Raw genomic sequence first — 11,685 nt, 5'->3', positions numbered from 1 at the left:
TCCGCTCCTGCCACTTCCGCTTCCGGGACCCGCTGCCCGCGTTGCGTGACCCCCGTCTTACATCACGATGCTCCGGAAGCAGGAAACGGGAGCTAGGCTGAGGGGCGGGGCCCGGTCGGGAGGTGTGGCCAGGGGCGGGGCGTCCCGCCCGCTAAACTCGCAGGATGACGTCGTCCGGGAGTGTTTCAGCGGACGCCGGGACGGGGCCGGGTCTTCACGGACGCCGCAGAGCGGGGTCACCGCCGTGCGTGTTGGCAAACCGGGGTGGGAGGGAATGTCCCGCGTTTTCCTTTCGAGGCCGAACCCAGGAATCCCGTAGCCCTTAGGGGCGGCGGCGCGCGGCTCGCGAGGGGACGTCGGCGTCGGGGGAGCTGAGACACCCCCGTCGCGGGCCCCGGTGCGGGGCCGCCGCGCGGGAGAAACCCGCCCCCCAGGGCTGGCCGGGCGGCCCCGGACGAACCTCGGAACGAGGCGGCTTGACCTCAGGACCCCCCGGTCGGCTGTCTGTCCGGCCTCGCTGCGGACGCTGCTCTGCCCACCCGCGTGCGCGCCGCCTCCTGGAAGCCCTCAGCTCTCTGTGCTCTCCGACGCCCGTTAACCGCGCTCGGACCGGCCTCGCCGCGCCTTCCACGGGCGCGTCTCCCACAGGCCTTTCCCGGCCCTGGAGCTGGGCTCGCCTCGTGCTCCGAGCCGGCGGGCGAAGGTCCGCGTCGGCGCCCGCGGAGCACGTGCGGGTCCGAGCCCCCGTCGGCGCCCGGAGCGCGCGCCTGCTGCCGGCCGGGCCCGCGGGTGTAGCGGAGGCCGACGAGGAGGTGCGGGGACGCGGCTGCGGGACACGAGGCGGGACCTCTTGCCCCGAAGTGTAGCTCATCGGCCAGTGTCGTCTGAACCGACAGCCCTGGGCCGCTGGCTGACTTCATCAGTCATTCACAGTTTAGTCTAAACGATGCCGTCGCGCCGTGTCCTGTGCGAGGACCCACGGACCAGACCCGAGGCGGTGCTTTCCCTCCTGCGCTTTCAAAACGCTCGTCTCCTTCCCGGACCGCACTGGGCCGGCGATGAAGCCTTCCTGTTGGAAGGAGATTTTTATTTAAATTTAAAATCAAACAATTAAGCCCTTTATCTCTATGGTTTCCAAGTCAGCACCTTATTAGAAACTTTAGAACTAAAATTCCCGGGGCGCCCGGGTGGCTCAGTGGGTGAAGCCTCTGCCTTCGGCTCAGGTCATGATCCCCGGGCCGTGGGATCGAGCCCTGCATCGAGCCCCGCATCTGCTCGGCAGGGAGCCTGCTTCCCTCTTTCTCTGCCTCCCTCCTGCCTGCTTGTGATCTGTCAAATAAATAAATAAAATCTTTAAAAACGAAACAAAACCTAAAATTCTTTGAGGGCACAAAGAAATAAATCTTTAAAGGGACAATTTAAAACACTCCCATCAGACGGAGATATTTAGGCATTAACTCGGTATTGTCTGTGCCCCTTCAGGTACTATCACGCAACAACGATCTGCTTTATAACATTGGTTCTTGGAAAGGAATATCTCGGACTTGATTTTTCAACAGATTGGACAAAGGATATTTGAGACACCCAATCAGACCGTCTACAGTACAAGTCTGTCAGGACTCAGTTCTGAGGGGCACTTGGGTGGCTCAGTCCGTTAAGCTTCTGCCCTTGGCTCAGTCATGATCCCAGGGTCCTGGGATCAAGTCCTGCATCAGGCTCCCTGCTCAGTGGGGAGCTGCTTCTCCCTCTCCCTCTGCCTGCCACTCCCCTGCTTGTGCATGCACCCTCTCTTTCTCTCTCTAATAATTAATTTTTTTAGATTAAAAAAAATCAATTCTGAGAACAACTGGTTATTATTAAAATGTGCTCATTTGCTCATTACACAGGCTTTAGGGGGCGTGAACTGTGGTTCCAGAATCTGTCTTAGATATAGGGGCACAGCAGGGAATAAAACAGGCAAGATCAGATCCCTCTCAGCTCAGAGCTCACACTATAATGAAGACAGGTAAAAAACAAACAAAACTTATGATTTCAGACAGAGATAAATTCTGTGCAGAACATTAAGCAACTTAGGTGGAAAGGGTTACGTGTGTGTATGAGTGAACGTGTGTTTGGGGATAGAGAGCACACCGGTATAGACGATGTGACCAGAAGAGCCCATTACCGGGAGCGTCTAGGAGATGAGTCCAGAAATGTAGGCGTGGGGCAAATCGAGAGGGAACTTGATGATCCATGCTAAAGAACTTGGAACTTTTTCCAATGAGGGATTAGAGGCCACTGCCTCAGTGAGACAGCAGGACGGCCTAAGCTTGTGTCTTCAAAGTGAGACACACATCTGTATCACCACACTGCAAAACGCACTGGTTGGACAGAAGAAAATATTAATTCTATTTCTGTTTTTCCATCTTTTTTAGTTCTATTTTTGTGCATTTTTTTAAAGATTTTTTTTTATTTATTTCACAGACAGAGATCACTAGTAGGCAGAGAGGCAGGCAGAGAGAGAGAGAGGGAAGCAGGCTCCCCGCCCAGCAGAGAGCCCAATGTGGGGCTCAATCCCAGGACCCTGAGATCATGACCCGAGCTGAAGGCAGAGGCTGTAACCCACTGAGCCACCCAGGCGCCCCTTTGTGCATGTTTCTTAATGTACATAGTTTATTACATATTCATATGCATTTTATTTGCAAGCATATATTGGGATGCATACTTGATTTGTTAACAGATATTAATGGCAGGTGATCCAATGACTGTGGACCGTCGGCTTAGTTGAAGGCAGTAGTAGAGGAGCAAGAGAAGAGGACAGATACGGCAGACGACTAGGTGACTAACTGAATGTAAGGCGAGAAACATCCCATCTGTGGCCTAGAGATCACAGCACCATAATCAGGGCACCTGTCAACTGACCTGTTGAAAGACGGGACCACCGAGAGAAAAGACATGGTCATACAGAAAGAGGGAAGAAGAATTTTCTGAGGAAGAGCCTCTGGCAACAGAGTCTGACTCCCTCCATTCCCCCACATGGGAAATCCTGTACGATGCTAGGCACTGAGTGCTAGAATCCGTGCAGCGTGGGGTCATTTCTGAAAGAGTGATCGTGGCCATTAAAGAAATGCTGTTCAAATCTGTGTACTGCATCTGTTGTAATTTGAGAGTCCTTCCTTTCTGCACTGCAGAATAGCATACGAAAGACTGATCTTAAAACTGCAAAGAGGAGAGTCTGGTGGCTTAGTCGGTTAAGTGTCCAACTCCCTCCCCATCTCAGCTCAGGTCTTGATCTTGGGTCATGAGTTCAAGCCCTGTACTGGACTCTACATTGGGCATGGAGCCTACTTAAAAAACTGCAAAGGATTTGGCCAAATTGCCCATCCGCAAGGCTCCCCAGTTTTCCCCTCATTCAAGAGGTTCAGGGTCTGTGCGCTGATTTAGATCTGGGAATTAGGGAGGTGCTGTGGCTTTCATGGTGATACAATCCAAGTTGTGTTTTCATTTTTATTGTGTTGTTATACTCAGTTGTGTTGGCAGTATAGAACAGGTAGAACCTTATTGTAATGTTTGTCTATTTCCAGCCTAGGGTCTCAGCATCCATCACCCCGACCCAAGGCCTCTGTGGGCCCATCCTAACGCTCACTCCATCCTTGCTGCCTGCTGAGTTATCGTACTCACGCTGCCTCTGCTCTGTTAAGCACTCCTACTTGCCTTTTGCATCTTGGACATCCCTCCATCCCATGGAAATCGCAGAGTCTATGCTAATGGAACGTCTCCCATCTCCATCCCTGCACTGCAGAAATCAGCCAACGAAACACGTTTCCAGGACGGTAGTGCACCTGCCATCAGTGTATTTCTTGGTAAAGGACAGGCGCTCCAGTCCTCTCAGGGGACATAATTGGGAGGTGGATGAGCAGGTTACATGGAGAAACTCATTCCAACATTCTTACTTCCCTATGTCTTTGCATTACTTCTCCATTAAGCCAAAGAAAATCTCGATCTCTACTTCTGGCATCCAGGGCCATGGCTGAGATCAGGTTTCAGGGAGGCTACAGAACAAACAAGTCCCAGCTGTTCACATCGGAACATCGAGTCCAAATATCAACACATTCACCTCTTTATAAAATTACACTCCTCTCTTGCTGGACCAGCATTCTCAGTGTGGAAATTGAAATTCCCACACTTGGGGCGCCTGGGTGGCTCAGTCGGTTAACTATCTGTCTGCCTTTAGCTCAGGTCATGATCCCAGGGTCCTGGGATTGGGCCCTATGCACCTAGCAGGGAGTCTGCTGCTGCTTCTTCCTCTACCCTTCCTGTCCCCCACCCCTACTCATGCTCTTTCTCTCAAATGAAGTCTTTAAAAAATTCCTACTTGCTTTCTGGAATTTTGCCAATATAAATTAGCAAAATACTGCAATTTGCTTCCTGTTTTCAAGTTCTGGATTTGATTTTTGCCTCTTGTCCTCTGAATACAGTGACAGTGAATGTAATTTAGGATCTAGAAGCGATAAGAAGTGGTAGGTGTTGAGCACGGGGAGAACTGGCACCCTCTCTCAAGGTGTCTGCCTCGGTCACCCTGGAGGTCATCCTGGAGCCTTGAACCAAATCAGGACCATCTTAGAGAGAGGAAGGGGGTTGGAGATTACAGGATCAGGCCATCTAAGCTTTCCCAAATCCCATTGCCTCAACTGTAAATGCCTCCGTCTTGGTCTAAATGCTCTAACGTCACAGAAGAGGCCTGCGAGGTTGCAGATTAACCCTCTGTTGAAAGTCAGCTGCCTGCAGGGCCACACCTGTGACTCCTGTTGTGCTCTTTGAGCTCAGGAGCGATAACAGGTCAAAAATACTTATAATAGGCAACCATAGAAACTCGCTAGTTTTCTTGCTTACAGTGAGCTAAGCCAAGGGATTTAAGTTCTATATTCTGCTCCTGTTTAATGGTTTCCCTGACATTTTCAACATGCACACTTAACAAACACTATTCATTTCTACTACTACCCACCTCTCAAACACCGGGAGGGTCTTGGAACACTTCCATTCGAACCACCATCTCACTTCGTATGTTATTTTCCTCCTGTGCTTTAAAAAAAAAAAAAAATCCATTTTCTGGCTCCCCGTTTTTACTAGCTATCTAAGCTGAATTTTTTTTCAAAAACCCTCCAAAGGAATTGTGCTTCTATCGAAACAAAACAGAGGAGGTGGCGGCTGGGACACTTTGTTCCTTCCTGAAGTAGGCAAGGAGAAGAAAAGCCCTTATGAAAGATGGAGAGAAGGGGAGCCTGGGGGCTCCGTTGTTAAGTGTCTGCCTTCACCTCAGGTCATGATGCCGGGGTCCTGGGATCGAGCCCCACATCGGGCTCTCTGCTCTCCCTGGGAAGCCTGCTTCTCCCTCTCCCACTCCCCCTGCTTGTGTTCCCTCTCTCCCTGTCTCTCTCTGTGTCAAATAAATAAATAAAAATCTTTAAATTAAAAATGAAGGAAAGAAAGAAAGGTGGAGAGAAGCCGTGGACGTGTGAGATGGCAGGTGGAGCCCGGGCTGCAGCAGAGAGAACAGCTCACGGGGGTTCGCTTAGGGCCTGGAAGTGTGTCCTCAAATGCCTCAGGAGGCCTCGACACCGTATCGATGAAAAGAACGCTGGACACAAAAACACATTCCCTGAGGGAGCATCTTAGTCAAGTTACTCTTGGTTGAAAGTAATAGAAACGCTCTTCGACCTAACTTTAGGAAAGTGCTCTATTCCATGTGTTTACGAATCTGGGGTCACCTCACGGAATGTGCCACAGCCGTGAACAACCAGGCCTTGCGAAGAGAGGAGTGAGGAGTTGGAAAGCCTGGGCTTCTCATGGCCCTACCAGTCTCTCTCCACGGCTCCTAGTCTCTCTCTTTCCCTTTGCTCTTCTGTCTACGCGTCCATTTCCTTCTCTCTTGGCGGACCGTCTCGCTCTGCTTCTCTTTGTATGTGGTCCCCAGAACTTCCTCACAGACACCTTGATAGCTGTCTCTGGAGTTCACATGTTACATTTCAGAAGAGAGAATCCGACTGACTCAGCTGGAATCAGGTGTCCAGCATAGCCCAGCCAGCGTGATAAATGGGGCCGTGTTGGTACAAGCCCTCGACTTTGGAGACAATGGTTCTCAGAGATCAATAATATGCCACAGGCCTGGCCCCCAAAGTCTGTAACAGGGGGCTTTGGGCTGGTGAGGGGAGGAATGGAAGGCTTTGTAAGTGTGGGGTAAGTCCACAGTTTGGGCAAGTCCCAGTGGGGACAGAAAATATTAGCAGAATGGGAATCTAAAAGAAAAGTTACAGAATTTAACTGCTGCCTTCTTTATAGTTTTCTGTGACCAAAACAGATGTCTAAGCAACAGCCTGGTGCAGTTTGGGGACCCACAAAAGGAAGGGTTAAAGGTGAGCAGGAGGTTCTTTCCAAAATCACAACTGACGCTATGTAGACTCACCAAATTCTCGGAGCAGGGCAGTGCCTCCTTCCAGACGAGTCTAAAGGGTCTTTCATAGCTAGTGATGACCCAGTATGCGCCCGTGGGGGTTAGGAGAAATCCAGTCTATGAGATTAACACTCCTGCTTCACTTCTGAGGCATTTCTCTGAACCCACGGGGAGGGCTTATGTGACTTGTCCCCTGCCCGCAGAAGTGCTGGGCGCCAGGAAGCAGGAGCCACCACGCGGATGTAAACCCGTATAAATCCCTCGGTAGAGGGAGGGGTTCCTCCCAAGCTGAACGGAGCGTCCGGGTCATCACCAGCTGCGAGAGACCAGCAGACTCGTCTCTAAGTAGGCACTCCCTCGTTTGCAAAGGGAACCAGTGGTGCTATACCCTGTGACAATCACTCGTGCTAACTGTTGGAGTGACCGGTCCGTTTCGCAGAGGACTGGGGTGGCTTTGGTAGAAACGAGCATTCACTCTGGGCACTAGGGAAAATGTAAACACACAAAAGACCTTGATTCAAACATTATCTTAAAAGATGCTGAGAAAAATTACTGGATAATTCCTCAATAAGACGTATTGCACTCTTAAAAGTGTTTTTATAAACTAGAGTCCGGTCAAGGCAGATCTTTGCACGTGTGGCTTCCATTCAGCTCCCAGAAAGGCTAAGCTCTCGCGCCCCGGCGGAGGCACAGACTTGCTCAGGAGCCGCGGGCCGCTGGTTTCCGGAGGCAGAGATGGGCCAGTGAACAACGGATTTTAGGACAGCTTCCTGGGAAACACGGAATAAAAACAACAGAAATGGAACAAATACAGGAATCCATGCTCTACTGTTTGTTCAGAGACAGAATATTTTCTCATTCTTTTTCCTGCTAATTTTGGGGTCAAAACAAGGATAAAAGACACTGAGGCAAGTTCCACGCAGGGAACTTGAATGGACAAACGCGCTTTCTTTCCGAAGGTGTAAGTTTAAATGAAAGTCCAAAACCCGCAGGGGGCATGAGCTGGTAGAGGTGGACGTGGAAAATGCTTCACAGAAATGACATTCCTCCTGCTGCTCCCAGAGTGGCTAACGCAGGGTGGGTGCGTGGGACCTGCTCTGAGAGGCGGCTCCGTTGTTCACGAGTCTGGCCTACACGCAGCTCCGGGTCTGCAGACAGGGCAACCCCAGAGCGCTCACCAGAGACGGCAGATGCTGCCGGGATTCAGTGGGGTGTCCCCTCCCATGGCCAGACCCCTGGGGCGTCCCCTCTCATGGCCAGACCCCTGCGGCGTCCCCTCCCATGGCCAGACCCCTGGGGCGTCCCCTCCCATGGCCAGACCCCTGGGGCGTCCCCTCCCATGGCCAGTCCCCTGGGGCGTCCCCTCCCACGGCCAGACCCCGTGCTGTGCTCCCGGCAGGAACAGGCGGCACTTGGCAGGGAGAGGGGCTGCGGCTGCTGGTACGGAGAGTGGGGACGTGTCTGTGCCGGGCACGGTGACGGTGACAAGGGGTTTACGAAGTGAGTTCGTTTCATTCTTCACGTGAACACAAGTTAGCACAGACTCTTCCTTCACGCACCAACGCGTCAGGATCTCAGATGCGGCCGGAAGCTTTGGGGAGACACCCGGCGTTCCTGCCGCAGAGCCCGAGCCCGTCCCGCCAGCCCACGAGCAGGGTCTCCTAAGGCGCTGGGAGAGTGTCTAGGGCGTCCTGCTGCCCGGGGGTGGGAGGGAGACCCCCTGCCCAGCACTGCAGTCACCCGGACGGCGGGGGCAGAGAGGCAACAGACGGCCAGGTCCCAGATCTGTCGGACAGGCCTGAGGGGCAGAGAGAAGGGCGGCGAGAGAGGGGTGGATGGGGTGATCCGGCCTCCGAGGACGGGGTTTTAGGCAGAGCCGGGAAACCAGTGTTCCTGAAGCATCGGAGTGGGGTGAGGAGACGGAAGCCCCCGCCATGTAGGGGGTACGTGGGGTCAAAAAGAATGAGCTGCCCGCTCACTCGGGCTGGGAGGGAAGCAGCGTCCTCACAGAAGACCGACTTCAGTTCAGGAATTTGAAAGGAGCAGTGTGTAAGCAGTTCAAAAAGGTGGGTGAGAATCGGCTTCTCGTGGGTACGGATGAACGGCACCCCATCTCCCCCTCCCCTCCCCTCTGTCTCCCTCTCCTTCTCCTTCTCTCTCTTTCCCACCTCTGGACCTTTGCACGAACGCCTCCTCGGCTGAGAATGTACCCTCATCCCGCTCCAGTGGGCTCACTCGTATATTCCTTCAGAAGCAGGCCCCAGTGTTCCGTCTTTGAGAAAATCTTCCTCACCGTCCCCTCCTCACGTCCCGTCAGTAGGAAATGCCTCTTCAGCCCTACGTCATCATCAGGTCACCTTCTCTCCAGCATCATCAAAGTTCTTCTCCCATCACATAGATATCGTCTGCTTGTTTCTCTCAATATACAATAAGCCAGTGATTTTCAAATGGTGACGTGTAAGAATTACTTAGAGGGTTTATTACGACAGACCGCCGGACCCCGCTACCAGAGCGTCTGAATCCCTCTGTCCTGGGAGCTCTGATAATTGGCATTTCTGGTAAGTTCCATGGTGATACTGTTAGGGTCCATGATCAAAGGAACGAGACTGATACAAAGCGAAGGTCAAGCAAAGCTTTATTTCGCACCAAGCATCATGAATCGCACTGACCGGTCAGGGCTTTCTTTTATAAAAGATGACAACTTTGACCCCGGCGAGCCTACTCCCAATGAGGTTGCTGACATCTAGGTCGTTTCTCATTGTGTCACTGCTGAGGGTCCTGGAGTGCAGGGCAGGGACGCTGGCACCGCAGGCGTCAAGGGACCGCTGACAACTGGACCGCAGATGTCTCAGGACCGCAGGCGTCGAGGGACCGCTGACAACTGGACCGCAGATGTCTCAGGACCGCAGGCGTCGAGGGAACGCTGACAACTGGACCACAGATGTCTCAGGACCGCAGGCGGCGAGAGACCGCTGACAACTGGACCGCAGACGACTGGACTGCTGGGCCGCCGGAGGCTGCAGGCTGCAGGCGATGGCTCCGGGCCGCGCCGGAGGCTGGAAGCTGCAGGCGGCGGCGCTCGGGGTCGCCGCCGGAGGCTGAAGGCGGCGGCGCTCGGGGCCGTCGCCGGAGGCTGGAAGCTGCAGGCGGCGGCGCTCGGGGTCGCCGCCGGAGGCTGCAGGCGGCGGCGCTCGGGGCCGCCGCCGGAGGCTGGAAGCTGCAGGCGGCGGCGCTCGGGGCCGCCGCCGGAGGCTGGAAGCTGCAGGCGGCGGCTCTCGGGGTCGCCGCCGGAGGCTGCAGGCGGCGGCGCTCGGGGCCGTCGCCGGAGGCTGGAAGCTGCAGGCGGCGGCGCTCGGGGCCGTCGCCGGAGGCTGGAAGCTGCAGGCGGCGGCGCTCGGGGTCGCCGCCGGAGGCTGCAGGCGGCGGCGCTCGGGGTCGCCGCCGGAGTCTGCAGGCGGCGGCGCTCGGGGCCGTCGCCGGAGGCTGGAAGCTGCAGGCGGCGGCGCTCGGGGTCGCCGCCGGAGGCTGCAGGCGGCGGCGCTCGGGGTCGCCGCCGGAGGCTGTAAGCTGCAGGCGGCGGCGCTCGGGGCCGTCGCCGGAGGCTGGAAGCTGCAGGCGGCGGCGCTCGGGGTCGCCGCCGGAGGCTGCAGGCGGCGGCGCTCGGGGTCGCCGCCGGAGGCTGCAGGCGGCGGCGCTCGGGGCCGTCGCCGGAGGCTGGAAGCTGCAGGCGGCGGCGCTCGGGGTCGCCGCCGGAGGCTGCAGGCGGCGGCGCTCGGGGCCGTCGCCGGAGGCTGGAAGCTGCAGGCGGCGGCGCTCGGGACCGCCGCCGGAGGCTGGAAGCTGCAGGCGGCGGCTCTCGCGGTCGCCGCCGGAGGCTGCAGGCGGCGGCGCTCGGGGCCGTCGCCGGAGGCTGGAAGCTGCAGGCGGCGGCGCTCGGGGTCGCCGCCGGAGGCTGCAGGCGGCGGCGCTCGGGGCCGTCGCCGGAGGCTGGAAGCTGCAGGCGGCGGCGCTCGGGGCCGTCGCCGGAGGCTGGAAGCTGCAGGCGGCGGCGCTCGGGGTCGCCGCCGGAGGCTGCAGGCGGCGGCGCTCGGGGTCGCCGCCGGAGGCTGCAGGCGGCGGCGCTCGGGGCCGCCGCCGGAGGCTGGAAGCTGCAGGCGGCGGCGCTCGGGACCGCCGCCGGAGGCTGGAAGCTGCAGGCGGCGGCGCTCGGGGTCGCCGCCGGAGTCTGCAGGCGGCGGCGCTCGGGGTCGCCGCCGGAGGCTGCAGGCGGCGGCGCTCGGGGCCGTCGCCGGAGGCTGGAAGCTGCAGGCGGCGGCGCTCGGGACCGCCGCCGGAGGCTGGAAGCTGCAGGCGGCGGCGCTCGGGGTCGCCGCCGGAGGCTGCAGGCGGCGGCGCTCGGGGCCGTCGCCGGAGGCTGGAAGCTGCAGGCGGCGGCGCTCGGGGCCGTCGCCGGAGGCTGGAAGCTGCAGGCGGCGGCGCTCGGGGTCGCCGCCGGAGGCTGCAGGCGGCGGCGCTCGGGGTCGCCGCCGGAGGCTGCAGGCGGCGGCGCTCGGGGCCGCCGCCGGAGGCTGGAAGCTGCAGGCGGCGGCGCTCGGGACCGCCGCCGGAGGCTGGAAGCTGCAGGCGGCGGCGCTCGGGGTCGCCGCCGGAGTCTGCAGGCGGCGGCGCTCGGGGCCGTCGCCGGAGGCTGGAAGCTGCAGGCGGCGGCGCTCGGGACCGCCGCCGGAGGCTGGAAGCTGCAGGCGGCGGCTCTCGCGGTCGCCGCCGGAGGCTGCAGGCGGCGGCGCTCGGGGCCGTCGCCGGAGGCTGGAAGCTGCAGGCGGCGGCGCTCGGGGTCGCCGCCGGAGGCTGCAGGCGGCGGCGCTCGGGGTCGCCGCCGGAGGCTGCAGGCGGCGGCGCTCGGGGCCGTCGCCGGAGGCTGGAAGCTGCAGGCGGCGGCGCTCGGGGTCGCCGCCGGAGGCTGCAGGCGGCGGCGCTCGGGGTCGCCGCCGGAGGCTGTAAGCTGCAGGCGGCGGCGCTCGGGGCCGTCGCCGGAGGCTGGAAGCTGCAGGCGGCGGCGCTCGGGGTCGCCGCCGGAGGCTGCAGGCGGCGGCGCTCGGGGCCGCCGCCGGAGGCTGTAAGCTGCAGGCGGCGGCGCTCGGGGCCGCCGCCGGAGGCTGTAAGCTGCAGGCGGCGGCGCTCGGGGTCGCCGCCGGAGGCTGCAGGCGGCGGCGCTCGGGGCCGCCGCCGGAGGCTGTAAGCTGCAGGCGGCGGCG

The sequence above is a fragment of the Neovison vison genome, chromosome 10 (genome assembly GCF_020171115.1).
Source record: "Neovison vison isolate M4711 chromosome 10, ASM_NN_V1, whole genome shotgun sequence".
Lineage (NCBI taxonomy): Eukaryota > Metazoa > Chordata > Mammalia > Carnivora > Mustelidae > Neogale > Neogale vison.
Note: the sequence above shows the minus strand (reverse complement) of the source record.